Source organism: Eumetopias jubatus, unplaced genomic scaffold (genome assembly GCF_037043125.1).
Source record: "Eumetopias jubatus isolate StellerSeaLion01/CBP00866 unplaced genomic scaffold, mEumJub1_p1.0 scaffold_7, whole genome shotgun sequence".
NCBI classification, from domain to species: Eukaryota; Metazoa; Chordata; class Mammalia; order Carnivora; family Otariidae; genus Eumetopias; species Eumetopias jubatus.
This window is the reverse complement of record NW_028274813.1, coordinates 144,074,175-144,094,939: the sequence shown is the minus strand read 5'-3', so window position 1 is coordinate 144,094,939 and position 20,765 is coordinate 144,074,175. Positions and strand designations below refer to the sequence as shown.

The 20,765-nt window shown below is 35.4% G+C and overlaps 1 protein-coding gene and 1 pseudogene across 1 annotated transcript in view; one reads left to right on the top strand and one right to left on the bottom strand.

Moving 5' to 3' along the window:
• The window catches only part of GABRG3 (gamma-aminobutyric acid type A receptor subunit gamma3), a 748,674-nt gene that overhangs the window by 512,348 nt on the left and 215,561 nt on the right, over positions 1-20,765 (bottom strand). The gene's annotated exons all lie outside the window — the stretch shown is intronic.
• LOC114196526 (HMG box-containing protein 1 pseudogene) lies at positions 15,760-17,761 on the top strand (annotated as a pseudogene).

The window sequence follows — 20,765 nt, the reverse complement described above, 5'->3', positions numbered from 1 at the left end:
CTTCTTAGAGTGCATTCCTGAGAGGCAGCTTTCATGGAGACACTTCTTAGGAAACACAGGAGTTGGCCAGTGCCATTTCCCTCTGCTGCCCTTCAGTATAAATGCAGAGCCACTTGTGGGAAGCAGCACAGCCCACACACTGGCTGCCTAACTTGCATACACTAAGCCCTACCTTTGTGCTCTGGTAGGACCGCCCTTCTCAGTCACGCTTGCCTCAGTCCCAGCACAGCAGACCCCTCCCCCAGAAGAACAGCGCAAACCCCTGCCCATACTGCTTCTCCCAACCAGAGAGTTCCTTAGGGCCTCAGTTATGGTAGAGGTGGTGACAAGTCTCATTTCACAAGCAGACCAGAGCACATCTAGTTAAAACTCACCACATTCAGGCCACAGACCAAACACTGACTACAGCATGCAAGGAGAACCTCAGCAGATGACTGGCTTGAAGGATAGAGCAGTCAAAACAAAACAACAGAGCTCATGCAGCACACGCTGGAGACTCTCCTTGAAGCACCAGGCCCTGGGTACTAGAGGACCTCTTATTCATGAAGCCATTACTTGCAACAGCAGAAGACATAACTGGCTTTTCTAACACAGAGAAGGCAGAGACTTAGAAAAAATGCCAAGATGGAGGAATTTATCCCAAATGAAAGAACAAGATAAAGGCATGGTCAGATCAAAGTGAAATGTATAAGAGTAACATGTCTGGTGGAGAAATTCAAGAAACAGTTATAAGGATACTGGGCATGAGAAATGAATAGAGGACATCAGTGAGATCCTTACCACAGAGATAAAAGAGTTAAAGAATCAATAAAAGATGAAGAATGCAATAAATGAAATTAGAAATGTGCTTGATGCAATGAACACCAGGCTGGAAGAAGTAGAGCAATGAATTAGTGATCTAGAAGACAAACTAATGGAAAATAATGAAGCTGAACAAAAGAATTATAAAACACGAGAATAGACTTAGTAAACTCAGTGACTCCATCGAACATAACATTCATATTATAGGAGTCCCAGAAGAAGAAGAAGAGAGAAAAGGGGGCAGAAAATTTATTTGAAGAAATAATAGTGCCAAACTTCTCTAATCTGGGGAAGGAAATACACATCCAGATCCAGGGGACAAAAAGAACTCCCATCAAAATAAAAAACAGGCCAATACCAAGACATATGGCAATTAAATTTGCAAAATATATTAATAAAGAAAACATCTTTTTTTAAAGATCTTATTTATTTATTTGACAGAGAGTGTGAGAGAGGGAACACAAGCAGGGGGAGTGGGAGAGGGAGAAGCAGGCTTCCCGCAGAGCAGGGAGCCTGATGTGGGGCTTGATCCCAGGACCCTGGGATCATGACCTGAGCTGAAGGCAGATGCTTAACCGACTGAGCCACCCAGGCACCCCTAGTAAAGAAAACATCTTAAAAACAGCAAGAAAAATGAAGTCCTTAATTTACAAGGGAAAACACATAAGGCTAGTTGGACGTTTCTCAACAGAAATGTAGCAATCCAGAAAAGGGTGGCATGATATATTCAAAGTGCTAAATAGGAAGAATACTTGATCCAGCAAGCTATTATTCAGAATAGGAGAGATAAAGAGTTTCCCAGACAAGCAAAAACTAAAGGACCACTAAATCAACCCTGCAAGAAATATCAAAGGGGACTCTTTGAGTGCAAAGGAGAGACCAAAAGAGACAAAAATAAGAAATCATCAGAGAAAATCTCCAGAAAGTAAAACAAGTAATAAAATGGCAATAAATACATATCTATCAATAATTACTTTCAATGTAAATGAACTAAATGCTTCAATCAAAAGATAAAGGGTTTCAGAATGGTTAAAAAAAAATAAGACCCATCTATATGCTGCCTATAAGAAGCTCACCTTAGACCTAAAGACACATGCAGATTGAAAGTGAGGCCATGAGGAAACATTTGTCATGCAAACAGGCGTCAAAAGAAAACCAGAGTAGCAATACTTCTATCAGAGAAAATAGATTTTAAAACACAGACTGTAAGAAGAGACAAAGAAAGGCACTATATAATCACAAAAGGGACAATCCAACAAGAAGATATAACAATCGTAGATAGTTATGCATCCAACATGGGAGCACCCAAATATATAAAACAGTTGATAACAAACGTAAAGGAATGAATTGATAATAACACAGTAATATTATGGGACTTTAACACTCCACTTGCATCAACAGACAGATCATCTAAACAGGACATCAAGGAAACAACGGCTTTGAATTACACACTGGACCAGATGGACTTAACAGATATATTCAGAACATTTCATCCTAAAACAGCAGAATACACATTCTTTTCAAGTGCACATGGAACAGTCTCCAGAACAGATCACATATTAAGCCACAAAAGAAGCCTCAACATCGAAGTCATACCACACACCTTTTCTGACCACAATGTTATAAAACTGAAGTCAACAACAGGAAAAAGTCTGGAAAGACCACAAATATATGGAAGTTAAACAACATGCTACTAAACAATGAGTGCACCAACCAGGAAATCAAAGAATAAATCAAAAAGTACATGGAAACAAATGAAACTGAAAACACAATAGTCGAAAACCTTTGGGATGCAGCAAAAACCATCCTAAGAGGCAAGGATAGCAATACAGGCCTACTTCACCAAGCAAAACAAAACAAAACAAAACAAAAAAACCCTCAAATAAACAACTTGACTTTATACCTAAAGACCTAAAGGAGCTGGAAAAAGAACAACAAATGAAGCCTAAAGCCAGCAGAGGGAAGGAAATAATAAAGATTATAGCAGAAATAAAAGATATAGAAAATTTAAAAAACAACAACAATAAAAGTGATCTATGAAACCAAGACCTGGTTCTTTGAAAAAATTTAAAAAGTTGATAAACCTTTAGCCAGACTTATCAAAAAGAAAAAAGACCCAAATAAAGAAAATCACAAATGAAAGAAGAGAAATAACAACCAACACCACCAAAATACAAACAATTCTTAGAGAATATTATGAAAAACTATATGCCAAAACATTGGAAAACTTGGAAGAAATGGATAAATTCCTAGAAGCATATAAACTCACAAAACTGAAACAATAAGAAATAGAAAATTTGCACAGATGGATAATTAGCAAAGAAATTTAATCAATAATCAAAAAACTCCAAACAAAAAAAAGTCCAAGACCAGATGGCATCACAGGTGAATTCTACTAAACATTTAAAGAACTGATACCTATTCTACTCAAATTATTCCAAAAGCCTAGAAAGGGAAGGAAAACTTCAAAGTTCATTCTATGATGCCAGCATTACTCTGATACCAAAACCAGGTGAAGGCTCCACAACAAAAGAAAACTACTGGCCAATACCCCTGATGCAAAAATTCTCGAAAAACTACTAGAATCATTCACCATGATCAAGTGGGATTTATTCCTGGGTTGCAAAGGTGGTTCAATATTCACAAATCTCTCAATGTAATACATCACATTAATAAAAGTAAGGATAAGAAATATATGATCATTTCAATAGATGCAGAAAAATCATTTGACAATTATGATAGAAACCTTCAACAAAGTAGGTTTAGAGGGAACATACCTCAACATAATAAAGACCATATGTGAAAAACCCACAGCTAATCTCATCTTCAATGGAGAAAAACTGAGAGCTTTTTCTCTATGGTCAGGAGCAAACAGGGATGTCCACTCTCTCCACTTTTATTTAACATAGTACTGGAAGTCCTAGCCATAGAAATCAGACAAGAAAAAGAAATAAAAAGCATCCAAATTGGCGAGGAAGAAGTTAAACTTTCAATATTTGTAGATGACATGATACTATATATATAGAAACCAGAAAGATTCTGCTAAAAACTACTAGAACTGATGCACAAATTCAGTAAAGTGCTAGGATACAAAATAAATGTACAGAAATCTCTTGTGTTTTCTGGACACCAATAATGAAACAGTGGAAAGAAAAATTAAGGAATCAATTGCATTTACAATTGCATTCAAAACAATAAGATACCTAAGAATAAACCTAACAAAGAGGTGAAAGACCTATATTCTGAAAACTGTAAAACACTGATGAAAGAAGTTGAAGAGGACGCAAAGAAATGGAAAGACTTTCCATGCTCATGGATTAGAAGAACAAATATTGTTAAAATGTGTATACTACCCGAAGCAATCTACATATTTAATGCAATCCCTATCCAAATATCAACAGCATTTTTCATGGAGCTAGAACAAACAATCCTAAAATTTGTATGGAACCACAAAATACCCCAAATCGCCAAAGCAATCTTGAAAAAGCAAAGCAAACCTGGAGGTATCACAATTCCAGACTTCAAGTTATTTTAAAAAGCTGTAGTATGTAGTATGGTACTGGCAAAAAAATAGACACATAGATCAATAGAACAGAATAGAAAACCCAGAAATGAACCCACAATTATATCATCAATTAGTCTTCAGTAAAGCAGGAAAGAATATCCAATGGGAAAAAAGACAGTCTTTTCAATAAATGGTGTTGGAAAAACTGGACAGCACATGCAAAAAGAATGAAACTGGACCATTTTCTTACACCATATACACAAATATCATTAAAGACCTAGTTGTGAGACCTGAAATCATTAAAAATCCTAGAAGAGAACATGTAGTAACTTCTTTGACATCGGCCATAACAACTTCTTTCTAGATATGTCTCCTGAGGTAAGGGAAACAAAGGCAAAAATAAACTGTTGGGACTTCATCAAGACAAAAAGCTTCTACACAGTGAGGGAAACAATCAACAAAACTAAAAGGCAACCAATGGAATGGGAGAAGATATTTGCAAATGGCATATCTGATAAAAAGTTAATATCAAAAATATATAAAGACCTTATGTGACTCAACACCCAAAAAACATATATGCCAATTTAAAAATGAGCAGAAGACATGAATAGACACTTTTCAAAAGAAGACATACAAATGGCCGGCAGACACATGAAAGAAGCTCAATATCACTGATCATCAGGGAAATGAAAATCAAAACTACAATGCAATATCACCTCATACCTGTCCGAATGGGCTACAATGGACAATAGACGAAAGAACAGGTATTGGTGAGGATGTGGAGAAAGGGAAATCCTCTTGCAGTGTTGGTGGGAATGCAAACCATTGCAGCCACTGTGGAAAATGGTATGGAGTTTCCTCAAAAAGTTAAAAATAAAACTACTCTCTGATCCAGCAATTGCACTACTAGGTATTTATAACCCAAAGAATATTAAAATACTATTTTAAAGGGATACAGGTACCCAGATGTTTATAGCAGCATTACCTATAATAGCCAAATTATGGAAACAGCTCACATGCCCATTGGCTGATGAACTGATAAAGAAGAAGTGTTATATATGTACACACACACACACACACACACACACACACACACAAGAATATTACTTAGCTGTAAAAGAAAGAAGTCTTGCCATTTGCAATGACATGGATGGAACTAGAGAGTATTATGCTAAGTGAAATAAATCTGTCAGAGAAAGACAGATACCATATGATTTCACTCATATGTGGAATTTAAGAAACAAAATAAATGAGCAAAGGTGAAAAAGAGAGAGAGACAAACCAAGAAACAGACTCTTAACTATAGAGAATAAACTGATGCTTACCAGAATGGAGGTGGTTGGGAGGATAGGTTAATTGGGTGATGGGGATTAAGGAGTTCACCTGTTATGATGATCACTGGGTGTTGTATAAAAGTGTTGAGCCACTATATTGTACACTTGAAATAATTTTACACTGTATGTTAACTGGAATTTAAATAAAAACTTTAAAAAAGTGTAAAGTTCTGTGTAGAAGCAAATGGATATAGCAGTAGGCTTAATTCACTAGAACTACAATGTATACATTATGTTCTTCAAATAACATCTTCTTCATTAAGATAGAAGTCTATGTAAACTTATGTGTAGAAGCATATGCGAATAGCCCTATGCTCAACTCATTGAAACTACACTTTGTATAATATGTGTTTCAAATGACATTTTCATTCATTAAGATACGGTATGTAAACTCTTGTGTAGAAGCATATAGGAGTACCATTATGCTTAACTCATTAAAACTACTCTGTGTATAATGCATCTTTCAAGTAACATCTTTATTTTTTATTATAAGTGTTTGTAAACATATGGGTAGAACCATATGGGAATAGCCACATGTTTAACTCATGGAAACTGTACTGTGTATAAACCTTTTTTCAAGTAACATTTTCTTTCATTAAAATGTAAACATACATGTAGAATTATATGGGAATAACCAGATGCTCAACTCATTGCAATACACTGTGTATATAACTTCTTTCATGTAACATATTTATTCATTATAAGTATTTGTAAATGTATGTGTAGAAGCACTTTAGAGTATACCTGTTACTGACTCAGTGAAACTCTACTCATATAATGTGTCTTTCAAGTAACATATTCTTTCATTAAGATACAATTGTTTGTACACTTAATGTGTAAAAGCATGTTAGACTAGCATTAGGCTTAATACTTTAAAACTACAGCGGGTATATTTAAAAAAGGAATAATAGGAGACAAATTTTTATTATCTAAAGGCTTGACCTTCCAGGTAGTTAAGATTTGCCTAGTGCCTAGCATAATGAAAGGAAAAAAAACAAACAAACAGATAATACTTGTATTTAAACACATCATCATAAAATTCCAAAATTTGAAGAGGAAAAGAAACTTTCTGATTGTGGCAAGGAGTAAAGGGGTTGAGGCAAAAAGTAGTCACAATCAAATGAGCATAAATAAGGTTGAGATAGAATCCATCCACATGCAATAACAGAATCTAGCCAGCAATAGATTAATGCTTGCACAACTCTGAGGGGAAATTATTTCCAACCTAGGAGAGTGAAGGTAAAGAAACTTTCAGATATTCAAGGTTTCTAAAAAGTTTCCTTCTATGAAACATTCTTCAGGAAGTTCTTGGAGAATGTGTTCCCCCAAAATAAGGGAAGAGAATGCCTAAGACTGGGAAGGACTGGTCTAGACACAAGAAAAAGAAGAAGGGGCTTCCTAGGATAATGGTGTAGGGAAACTCCAGGTCCACAGCCAGTGAGCAGTTCCATGAGCAGATGTAGGGAGAGCAATCTGAGGAAGATGGCCAAAGGTGGCTGTTGAAGAACTCAAACCTAGAGAGGATTTTATGATTCAGTCAGAATTACTGATAAAACACTGTGATGTCAGGATATGACATTATGTTTTTTAAAGGAAGTATTTACCTCCTAGAACAAACAGAATTTCTATTTCCCTCCCCCCAAAATTGAGCAAATCACACTAGGACATTCTGCGGAGTTCAGTAATCACATGATTATAACATGTAAGCAGGGAATATATATTTAATCAAATTTTGTTTTGTAATTGTTTGGGGACAATGGGGGTGGAGAATACACAGGGGAGGGCAGTTAGTAGAAAACTAAATTCTAGTCATTTCTGGTAGGCACTAATATGTACTGTCTTACAATGACTAATCCAGAAATTTTCATATAAACATATTTTAGGAACGGGAAGATAAGTAACAATGTAGAGAATGGAAAGTGGACTCAAGTCAGGCAAGGTAGAGCATGAAGCAGCTCTATTTTTCTTTTTAAAATCTTTTAGTATTATTTTTTTCTTTAAGTTATGAAAATTAAGTTCCATTGATTAACATAAATTTTAAAGGAAAGAAGAAGCAGAAGGAGGAGTGAGAAGGGGAATAGGAGAGGAGGAGAACAGAGAGGAGTAGAAGAAATAATTTTTTTAAATCCTTGGTAGGTGCATAAGCAATGTGGGAAGTTTGGAGAAAATGTCACATGACTTCATGAAATACTAAAATGACCTGTATAAGGAAGTAAATAATTTTGGTGGGAAAGGTGGGCAATGTGTGTGGAAGAGGGAGATGTAAATTATAAGGATGATGTCTTTAAACCAGAGAGGAATAAAAGACCACTATCAGAATAATTTAATATTCAGATGGTATTTCTACATAAAAAATCAGCAGTATAGTATTTTCATCTAATAAAAGAAGTATTCCCCAAGTGACATGGTTTCTATTTTCCCTTTTTTATCCGTATCTGACAAGAATGCTATTTTTTTGTTATTAAACCTCTGGCACATTATTTAAAAAAAACTCACACAGGTGCATAGTTAGGATAAAATAACATATTACACTCAAAATTCTTATGGAAATAGGTATGAGTAGTGTAATTCCTTTTTATTACTGCCATAATTAGACAAAATGTTTAATATAAAGCAAATTTAAATAGGATTTATAGGTATAATTTGAAAGTAAAAATTTTAAAAATCACATTAAAGAGAGCATGGAATATGGGGAAATAAAAAGCCTTTAACAAAATGATTTCCTCATGGACTCCTGGGTACAAGATCTGTTAGGTTCAGATTAGTATGTGTTCAGCACAAAATTACAGGAATGAGAAATCTGCTGTGATGGTGGGAGCTGTTTTTCTGCTGCTATGCACCTTGCTTCAGTGTCTAACCCATGGTTTTAAATGTATTTTCTCTTCTTTTTATCTCTCTTTTCTTGTGTAATTAACCCGAAAACTAACCACACTCTTTTCCATATGGGTTTTTATAACCCAGGTCTTATTCCTAACAACTATATTTCTCAACCCACCTGTATTCCAGAAGTTCCTGCTCACCTGAAAACCTAACCTGACCCAACAGGCAGGAGAAAAACCTAGAAAGCCCATCTGTGGGTCTGGTTTACTGCTATATAACCAGGGGCCAGAGCCTTCTTGCACAAAGTAGATGCTTAGTAAGTACTTATAAACTGAGAACATAAGAACTCCATACACTTCATTCAGGTATATAGTAGAGCTTCTGTGCATTTGGGTGAATGCAGATGGAGAATGCAGATAGTAATTTATATTCAGCCAGAGAGCTCTATGCACAAGAAGTCTGAGGAGGCATGATCAAAAGAAGTTTGATAACATGAGAAATTCTGACACTGTACACACATAGTCCAATATATTCTGCCTTATACATTGTGATATCTCAGTATAGTAAAAATTATAATAATGAGCATATATGCATCTGATATTGGAATATGCCTGTATAAGAATTATTACTATTATAAGGAGATAATATTACTATTTCTAGTTTATAAGTAAAGAAATAGAAATGTGGTAAGATTAATACTTTACCCAATTGTCATACAGGCAGTAATGGCCAAACTAGCATTTGAGTCCAGGTCTGTCTGCCCCCTTCCAAGCTCAGGATATACTTGAACACAGGAGTAAATATCTCAAGCGCTTTCAAAGTTCAGGTTGATAATAAATATATGTAAAACCCAGAGGATTGACAGTTGTGGGGGGAGGCCCAAGAGCTTTGGTGCACCAGAAAATTCAGGATGAGGCTAAAGGAATTTTAATATATTATTTTTAACCCACTGTGTTATCAAATGAAAAATTATTGCTAGCTTTTCTTCATCTTATGGCTCCTGTGTTCAAATCCTGAAAAATTTGCATTTCATATGTTCCTAATTCTTATGGGGCAAACTATCACATTAGAATAAAAATTTTAGTACCATATGGGTGAGTTTTTTTAAAACTTGGATAAACCACATAATTTTGCAAACCATAATTCTCAAAAAGTATTTGTAATATTTTCTTCTCCAAAATATAAAAATTTCCATCTTCTGCTCCAAGCATGCAGCAATTGAATTCCAGCTCTCATATTTCTGAAGTGGAACAGGATCATATATTATTGGCAAAATTATTTTTATTTTTTTATAGTGCAGTGTTCCCTAACCACAAGTGCAAATAAGTTTGCCAATAATATATGCTTTTCTTCTACTTCAGGAATATGATTCTTTCTCTGTTGGGCTGGGGAATGTCCAAGAAGGCAGATTTTATCAACTCTTATAGTTTCTATATTTGGAAAGGAATGCCATTCTACATCTGGGTAAGAGGCAGACAGGAAAATGGGAGGATAAAATTACTTCTCAAGTATAGTCTTCTTTAATGGACAAATTATCTAAACCTTTAATAGAAAGGAAAATATGACATACCTTTTAATTTTATCTGTGATCCATAGTTCCAAATGTATTAGTCCTACCCTTGCACAAAAATAAAATTTCTGGTCACTGAGAATAAAAACAGAAAAGCAAACCCATTTTCTATTAAAACCCAAACTTCTCTTGATGAGAACAGACTGAGCTGAGAAAAAAAAAAATTATCTCAGAGATCTCACTTCTGCAAAGATGCAAGAGACATACTTACTCATATTTCTATTGCTAGGTTAGCTAAAATCCTTGGATATTATCATAAAACAGCATAAGACTGTGAAAAATAGAAGAAGGCCGACACTTAGGGCATCAGGACACAAAGAATGGCTTGGGGGTAAGTTCCTTGAGGTATCTATTCACCTCATATGGTCCAGACTTGGAGCTGAAAAAGCCAGCAACTGAGAAACATTTGAAAACACCACAAAAGCATGCTCTTTCTAACTAAAAGACCAATAAAAGTTCAACCTAGCAAAACAGAATACTTTTTTTTAACAATAATTGCTTTACTTTAGATAAACACAATGGATAAAATAGTGGACCCAGCCCCACTCATGCCAACAAAGATGAGTGGGGAGCCTTCACTTCCACTCCTGCCAGGCTACAGTAAGAATCCCCCACCTTCAACCAAGGTGGTTTCAGAGAATGTTGAGATGGGACTTTCATTTCCCCTGGACAGTAATGAGTAATTAAAATGAAAAACAGAATGACTAAAATGTAAACAAAAAACTCACTGATGGGTTCAACAACTGAATGGAGGGGACAGAAAAAAGAATCATGAAATTTAACATAGAACAATAAAAATTATACAATCAGAAAAGAACAGAGAGAAAATAGACTGAAAGAAAAATGATCAGATTTTCAGAGATTTATGGGTCTATTACAAAAGAGCTCATTCGTATCACTGAAGACCAAGAAGCAAAAGAGAAGGAGAGTAAGTATGAAAAAGTACTCAAAAAAGGGGGGGGGTGTTGAAAACATCACAATTAAGCTACAGACATAAATCTACACATTAAGAAGCTAAGAAATCCAAAAGCAGAATACATGCAAAGAAAGGCAAACTAGGACACATCATAGTAAAATTTCTGAAAACTGAAAATAAAAAGAAATCCTGAAATTAGTGAAAGAAAAATTATACTTTATTTAAAACAAAAAAAATCAAAAACTTAAGTGACACTGGATTACTCATCAGAAACCATGGAGGTCAGGTATAAGTGGCACACATTTTTCAAGTGCTGAAGGAGCTAAATAACCCTGTATTTGGCAAAAATAAGCTTAAAAAAGGAAGCAGTAACCAAGACATTTTCAGATGAAGGAAAGCTAATAAAATTTGTTACCACTAGACCTACTCTAAAAAAATGGCTAAAGGAGTATCTCTAAACGAAGAGAATAAAAAAAGAAATTATAGGCAACAGGAGAAAGGAAGTAAGCCATTAACAAAAATATGGGAAAATACAATAGATTTTCCCTCTCCTCTTTATTTTTTGAAATTATATTTGATGATGGATGTAAAAATAATAATACTGTCTGATGCAGTTCCAAATGTATATAATGGAATTACTAAAGCAAGTTTATTACAAACTGGGGAGGGTAAAGGGATGTAAAGAAGGTATGGTGTCTAAACTTCACTTAAACTGGTAAAATCATTGCACCAGTAAAGTAAGATAAATTATGTGTATATAATGTAAGTCCTAGAGCAGAAAACAAACAAACAGAAAAAACCCAAGAAAACAAAACATAAAATGGCAGACTTAAGCCTTAGCATATTAATAATTACATGAAATGCACATGCTTTAAAGATATTAATTAAAAGATAAAGATTGGTAGAGTGGATTAAAAAAGATGAATCAATTATATGTTACTTAATTCAACCATATAGATAAGTTGAAAAAAAATGGGAAAGATATATCATGCAAAAGTTAATCAAAAGAAAGGAAGAATGGCTACATTAACATCAGCTAGAGTGGACTTCAGAGCAAAGAAAATTGCCAGAGACAGGGTAATATAATGATGTTTCAATCTACCAAGAAGATACAGCAATTTTAAATGTGAATGCACCAAACAACAGAGCTATAAAATATATATGAAGTGAAAACTGATGGAACTGAAAGGAGAATTAAATAAATCTATTATTACAGTTGATGGCTTCAACATCCCTCTGGCAACAACTGATAGAACAACTAGCAGAAAATCAGCAAGGATACACACAAACTCAAAACATCATAAAACAAGAGGGTCTAATCAACATTTATAGAGTAAGCCACCCAACGTAAGAAGAATATGTGTTCTTTTCAAGTGCCCACAGAATATATAGCTAGACAGACCATATCTTGTGTGATAAAGCAAACCTCACCAAAGGTAAAAGAATTGGAATCATACAGAGTATGTCTATAACCACAATAGAATCAAACTAGAAAGCATTAACAGAAAGATAATAGGAAAACCTCCAAACACTTGGAAACTAAACAATGTACATCTAAGTAATCCAAGGATCAAACAGGAAGTCTAAAGTGAAATAAAAATATACATAGATCTGAATAAAGCTAAAAATACATTGTATCACAATTTATGGAAAGCAGTTAAAGCAGTGATGAGTGGAAATTTACAGAATTAAGTGCATGCATTAGAAAAGAGAAAAAGGTGACAATAAATGATATTAAGAATACAGTTGATAGAATGAATAGCAGGCTGACAGAAGCCAAGGAACTATTAAAGAACTAGAATACAGAGTAATGGAAAGTAATCAAGCTGAGCAAATGAGAGAAAAAGAATTGTGCAAAACAAGGAGAGAATTAGGGAATTTAATGACTCCATCAAGCATAATAACATTCACATATAGGGATCTCAGAAGGAAAAGAGAGAGAAAAGGGGACAGAACATTTATTTGAAGAAGTAATAGTTGAAAACTTCCCTAATCTGGGAAGAAAATAGATATCCAAATTCAAGAGGCATGTAGATCCCCCAACAAAATCAACCAAAGGAGGTCCACACCAGGAAACATAGTATTCAAAATGGAAAAAAACAGTGATAAAAAAAATTTAAATCAGCAAGAGAAACAGAAGACAGTTACATACAAGGATAACCTTTTCAATGGATTCTTCAGCAGAAACTTTACAAGCCAGAAGAGAGTGATATAGTCAAGGGCTGAAAGGGAAAAATCTGCAGCCAAGAATACTCTATCCAGCAAGGCTATCATTCAGAATAGAAGGAGAGATAAAGACTTTCCCAGACAAACAGAAACTGAAGGAGTTCATAACACTAAACCAACCCTACAAAAAATATTAAAGGGGACTCTTCAAATGGAAAGGAAGAGTATGAAATGTAGGAAACACAAAAGCAGTAAAAGTAAGTATTTATGTAAAAAATCAGTCAAGGGATTGACAAAATAAAATGATGTAAAATGTGACACCATATACCTAAAATGTGTGGGGTTAGGGGAGGAGTAAAGAATGGGTTCAAACTTAAGTGACCATCAACTGAACATAGACTGCCAAATGCAGATGTTATATACAAACCTAATGGTAATCACAAATAAAAAACCATTAATAGATATGTAAAGAATAAAGAGAAAGGAATCCAAGTATATCACTAAAGAAAACCAGCCAACCATGAAAGAGAGAAAGAGAAGAAAGAATCAGGAAAAAAGCTACAAAAATAAGCACAAAACACTTGTGACAATAAATACGTATCTATTGATAATTACTTTGAACGTAAATGGATTAAATGCTCCAATCAAAAAACACAGAGTGACAGAGTGGATAAAAAAACAAGACCCATCTTTATGCTGCCTATAAGAGACTCATTTCAGACCTAGAGTCACCTGCAGATTGAAAGTGAGGGGACGGAGAAACATTTATCATGGAAATAGATATCAAAAGAAAGCCAGAGTAAAAGTACTTACACCAGACAAAGCAGACTTTAAAACAAAGGCTGTAGCAAGAGATAAAGAAGAACACTATATAATAATAAAGGGACAACCCAACAAGAAGATATAGCAATTGTAAATATTTATGCACCCAACATGGGAGCACCCAAATACAGAAAAGAGTTAATAACAAACACAGAGGAACTAACCAGTAGTAATACAATAATTGTAGGAGAGTTTAATACCCCACTTACATCAAGAGGCAGATCATCTAAAGAGAACATCAACAAGGAAACAGTGACTTTGAATGACACACTGGACCAGATGGACTTAACAGATATATTCAAAATATATTTAGATACATTCCATCCTAAAACAGCAGAATACACATTCTTTTCAAGTGCACATGGAGCAGTCTCCAGAATAGATCACAGGTTAGGCCACAAAACAACCCTCAACAAATGCAGAAAGATCGAAGTCATACCATGCATTTTTCCTGGCCACAGCACTATGAAACGAGAAGCCAACCACAAGAAAAAAATCTGGGAAGACAGCAAATGCATGAAGGTTAATGACCCACAATGGATGGGTCAACCAAAAATCAAAGAAAGAATCAAAAAGAACATGGAAACAAATGAAAAAGAAAACACAATGGTCCAAAACCTTGGGGATGCAGCAACAGTGTTCCAAGAGGGAAGTTTATAGTAATACAGTCCTACTTCAGAAGCAAGAAAAATCTCAAATAAACAACTGAACTTTACACCTAAGGGACCTATAAAAAGAACAACAAACAAAATCCCAAACCAGCAGAAGGAAGGAAATAATAAAGATTAGAGCAGAAATAATGGTATAGAAACTAAAATCAAAAACAAAAACAAACCAAAAACAGAACAGTAGAACAAATCAATGAAACCAAGAGGTAACTCTGTGAAAAAAAATTAATAAAATTAATACACCTCTAGCTAGACTTACCAAAAAGAAAAAAGACCCAATTAAATAAAATCACAAATGAAAGAGGAAAAATAACAACCAATACCACAGAAATACAAATAATATGATCATTTGTAATATAAAATATGATCAATAAAATACATATGATCATTTCAATAGATGCAGAAAAAGCATTTGACAAAGTACAACATCCATTCATGATAAAAACCCTCAACAAAGTAGGTTTAGAGGGGACATACCGGAACATAATAAAGGTGATATATGAAAAACTCACAGTGAACATTATATTCAATGGGGGAAACCTGAGAGAAACATTTATCATGGAAATAGATGTCAAAACAAAGCTAGAGGGAAAGCCATATGTCAAAAGAACAAGACAAGGATGTCTACTCTCACAACTTTTATTCAACATAGTACTAGAAATCCCAGCCACAGCAATCAGACAACAACAACAATAAAAATAAAAGTCATCCAAATTGGCGAGAGAGAAGAAACACTTTCACTATTTGCAGATGACATGAGACTACATATAGAAAACCCAGAAGACTCCACCAAAAAATTTGCTAGAACTGACAAACAAATTCAGTAAAGTCACAGGATACAAAATCAATGTACGGAAATCTGTTGCATTTCTATACTCTAATAATTAAGCAGCAGAAATTAAGAAAACAATCCCACTGACAATTGCCCCTAAAACAATAAGATACCTAGGAATAAACCTAACCAAAGAAGTGAACAACCTGTACTCTGAAAACTCTAAAAAACCGAAGAAAAGGGGCACCAGAGTGGCTCAGTCAGTTAAGCATCCAATTCTTGATCTCAGCTCAGGTCTTGATCTCAGGGTCATAAGTTCAAGCCCTGGGTTGGGCTCCACACTGGGCATGAAGCCTATTTTAAAAATATTTATTTATAGAGACTTGGTAATGGCGACGGGTTTGTCGGAGCACCATAACATGGTGTGGGAAGTGAAGACAAATCAGATGCCTAATGCAGTACAGAAACTCCTGCTGGTGATGGACAAGCGAGCTTCAGGAATGAATGACTCACTGGAGTTGCTGCAGTGTAATGAAAACTTGCCATCCTCACCTGGATACAACTCCTGTGATGAGCACATGGAGCTTGATGACCTTCCTGAACTTCAAGCTGTTCAGAGTGATCCTACCCAATCTGCCATATACCAGCTAAGTTCAGATGTTTCACATCAAGAGTATCCAAGACCATCTTGGAACCAAAATACCTCAGACATATCAGAAAATACTTATGGTGAAAATGAGGTGGACTGGCTAACAGAATTAGCAAATATTGCCACCAGCCCACAGAGTCCACTTATGCAGTGCTCGTTCTACAACAGATCATCTCCTGTACACATCATAGCTACTAGCAAAAGTTTACATTCCTATGCACGCCCTCCACCTGTATCCTCTTCTAAGAGCGAGTCAGCCTTCCCTCATCATCACTGGAAGGAGGAAACACCAGTCAGACACGAAAGGGCAAATAGTGAGTCAGAATCTGGCATTTTCTGCATGTCCTCCCTCTCCGATGATGATGATTTGGGCTGGTGCAATTCCTGGCCTTCAACTGCTTGGCACTGTTTTCTGAAAGGCACACGACTGTGCTTTCATAAGGGAAGCAAAAAGGAATGGCAGGATGTTGAAGATTTTGCTAGAACCGAAGGCTGTGATAATGAAGAAGATTTCCAAGTGGGCACTCACAAGGGCTATGGTTCTGATGGTCTAAAGTTGTTATCACATGAAGAAAGTGTATCATTTGGTGAGTCTGTACTGAAGTTGACTTTTGATCCCGGTACAGAGGAAGATGGTTTACTTACTGTAGAGTGTAAGCTGGACCACCCTTTCTATGTTAAGAATAAAGGTTGGTCATCATTTTATCCAAGCTTGACTGTGGTACAGCATGGCATCCCATGTTGTGAGATTCATATTGGTGATGTATGTCTACCTCCTGGACACCCCAATGCCATTAATTTTGATGATTCAGGTGTTTTTGATACATTTAAAAGCTATGACTTCACACCTATGGATTCTTCTGCAGTCTATGTGTGAAGTAGTATGGCTCATCAGCGTTGTGCATCTTTGTCTTGTGGAGGGCCTGGAGGTCAAGACTTTGCAAGATCTGGACTCAGTAAAAACTGTGGCTCACCAGGATCATCACAGCTCTCTTCCAATTCCTTGTATGCTAAAGCTGTCAAAACCCACAGCTCAGGGACTGTGAGCGCCACTTCTCCTAACAAGTGCAAAAGACCAATGAATGCCTTCATGCTTTTTGCCAAAAAATATAGAGTTGAATATACTCAGATGTACCCAGGGAAAGATAACAGAGCCATAAGCGTGATCCTCGGTGACAGGTGGAAGAAAATGAAGAATGAAGAGAGAAGGATGTATACGTTAGAAGCAAAGGCTTTGGCTGAAGAACAAAAACGCCTAAATCCTGACTGTTGGAAAAGGAAAAGAACCAATTCAGGCTCACAGCAACATTAAGCCAGGATGCATATGTTCTTAAGTCTGTAGTTGCATAAACACTGACTGTTGACGGAGGGACTTAAGATCGAGGTGTCACCATTTGTCCTGAATTCGTGTGACCATAAGATACTGATAGCATTGAGTCTTGAAATGATTTAATAATATGAATGAGGATTTGCTTTTTCCATTAGAGCATTAAGTAAGCTAAAACTATCAACATTGTAAACCAAATTGCCTTATTTTTCTTCCAAACTTCATATATGTCTCTCAGGTAATATAGGCTTGAAAATTGATATCCTGTGGTGTTAAAGTACAGTAGAAAGAGAGGAGAGTGTATACATGTTTTATTTTAAATTGTACAAAAGGGGAATTTAAAAATATGTAACTGCTGTTTATACATTGGCTCCTTACTGCTTATTAATCTGTATTGTACACATAGTGGAATGAAACCAAGCCGGGAGCTGGCCTTTCCTTGAGCGACCACCGCATGGCCCAGCATCTGTGCCAAACCCGGGAGCTCCTGAACATGTGCCTGGTGTTGGCGTCCCAGTGCATGCACGCCGCCTGCCACAGGGTCCCCTGGGCACGCCGAGACTGGCACCGGGTGGCAGCACCCATGCAGGACTTGCGGCGGAGGCCTCGCCCAGGCCCAGGTCAAGTTAGTTAATAGCATTGGGATATAGTCACTGTCATGGTGCTATTAACAGTTGACACCATTGTATTTTTTAACTTTGTGTTCTATATCTCCTCAGCCACATATCTTAAATATCTTGTTTGTCATCCTATGTGTATGGTGGGGGCAGACTTTGCACTTCCTGCAGTGCAACACATGCACTTTACTTCTCCTCCAACTGTCTGAGGTGAGAGCACACACGTTGGCAAGACAACTGCTTCTGCTCTGAACTACAATCATGGCTTTTCATGTTACTTACCAAGTGGTGTTTCTGGTTAGGAATCACAGCTGTAAAATTGATTTCAGTTCATTACACTTCTTCATGATGTTGCCCCTAAATTTTGCACACTATATTCTTATATATTATTTCAAATAAAATGAAAAAAATTGTTTAAAAAATATTTATTTATAAATAAATAATAAATAAATAAATAAATAATAAAACAGATGAAAGATACTCAAGACAACACAAAGAAATGGAAAGATCCACGCTCATGCTTTGGAAGAATAAATATTATTATAATGTCTATACTACTCAAAAAAGCTACACATTTAATGTAATCCCTATCAAAATACCAAGAGAATTTTTCACCAAACTAGACCAAAAATCCTAAAATTTATGTGGAAACAAAAGACCCCCAAATAACCAAAGCAATTTTGAAAAAGAAAACAAAGCTTGAGGTATTACAATTCTAGACTTCAAGTTATATTACAAAGCTATAGTAATCAAAACAGTTTGGTTCTGGCACAAAAAATAGACACATAGATCAAAGGAACAGAAAAGAAGATCCAGAAAAGAATCAACAATTATATAATCAATTAATCTTCAACAAAAGCAGGAAAGAATATCCAATGGGAAATTGAAAAGTCTCTTCAATAAATGGTGTTGGGAGAAATGGACAGCTAAATGCAAAAGAATGAAACACAAAATACACAATACACAAAAATAAACACAAAATGGATTAAAAACCTGAATTTGAGAGTTGAAACCACAAAAATTTTAGAAGACTGCACAGGCAGTATTGTCTCTGACGTCAGCCATAGCAACATTTTTCTAGATATATCTCCTGTGGTAAGGGAAATAAAAGCAAAAATAAACTATTGGAACTACATGAAAATAAAAATCTTTTGCACAACAAAAGAAACAATCAACAAAACTGAAAGACAACCTATGGAATGGGAGAAGATATTTTCAAATGACATACATGGTAAAGGGTTAGTATCCAAAATAAATAAAGAACTTAAACAACTCAACATCCCAAAAACAAATAATCCAATTAAAATATGGACAGAAGACATGAACAGACATTTCACCAAAGAAGTCATCAGATAGCCAACAGACACATGAAAAGATGCTCAATATTACTCCTCATCAGGGAAATACAAATCAAAACCACAATGAGATGTCACCTCACAACTGTCAGAATGATTAAAATCATCAGCACAGGAAACTACAAGTGTTGTTGAGGATGTGAAGAAGAAGGAACACTGTTGCAATGTTTGTGGGAATGCAAACTGGTGCAGCCACTGAGGAAAATATTATGGAGGTTCCTCAAAACGTTAAAAATAGAACTACCCTACTATCCAGTAATTGCACTACAGGATATTTATCCCAAAAATACAAAAACACTAATTCAAAGGGATACATGCACCCCTATTTTTATAATAACATCATTTACAATAGCCAAATTATGGAAGCAGGGCAAGTGTCCATCACTAGATGAATGGATAAAGAAGATGGGGTGTATAAATATAATGGGATATTATTCAGCCACAAAGAAGAACAAAATTTGCCATTTGCAATGACAAGCATGGAGCTAGAGAGTATAATGCTAAGCAAAGTGAGTCATAAAAAGACAAATACCATGTGATTTCACATATATGTGGAATTTAAGAATCAAAAATGAGCAAAGAATAAAAATGAGACAAATCATGAAACAGACTGTTAACTATACAGAGGAAACTGATAGTTACCAGAGGGGAGGTGGGTAGGGGGATGGGTGAAATAGGTGATGGGGTTTAAGGAGTGAACTTGTGATGGGCACCGGGTCATGTGTGGAATTGTGGAATCACTACATTTGCACCTGAAATTAATATAGCAGTCTATTAACTATATTGGAATTAAAATTTAAAAATAAATAAAATATAGGCAAGATTTTTGTTGAGATGGAGATTATTATAAAGTTTATATTAAAATGCAAAGGAACTAGAATAGCTAAAACAGTTTTGAAAAAGTAGAATTAATTTGGAGGAATTAATGTGTCTGATTTCAAGACTAATTTCATAACTACAGTAAATTAGACTGTGTGGTATTTGTGGAATAACAGGCACATAAATAGAATAGAAGAGAGAACCCAGAAAGAGACCCACACCAATTGCAAATATGCCCAACACACATTTGACAAAGGTTTGAAAAGAATTCGATGGAGGGAAGAGTCCCTTTTCAATATATGGTGTTGTAAAAATTAGACGTCTATTTTTAAAAAATTAATCTCATTCTTTATACAAAAATAATAATAATTCAAAATGCATCACCAGCTTAAAGAAAAACCACAGGAGAAAATCTTTAGGATTTAGGCCTGTGAAGAAAAGGTCTTGTACTGTTTTCAAAAGCATGACCAGAAAAGGATAAATTGATAAGTTGACTTCTTCAAAACTAAACTTTGTTCTGTGAAAAATCTTGTTAAGAGGATGTAAAGATAAGCTGGGACAAAATATTTACAACAACATAACTGACAAAGAACCAGTACGGAGAATATATAAAGAACTTTTAGA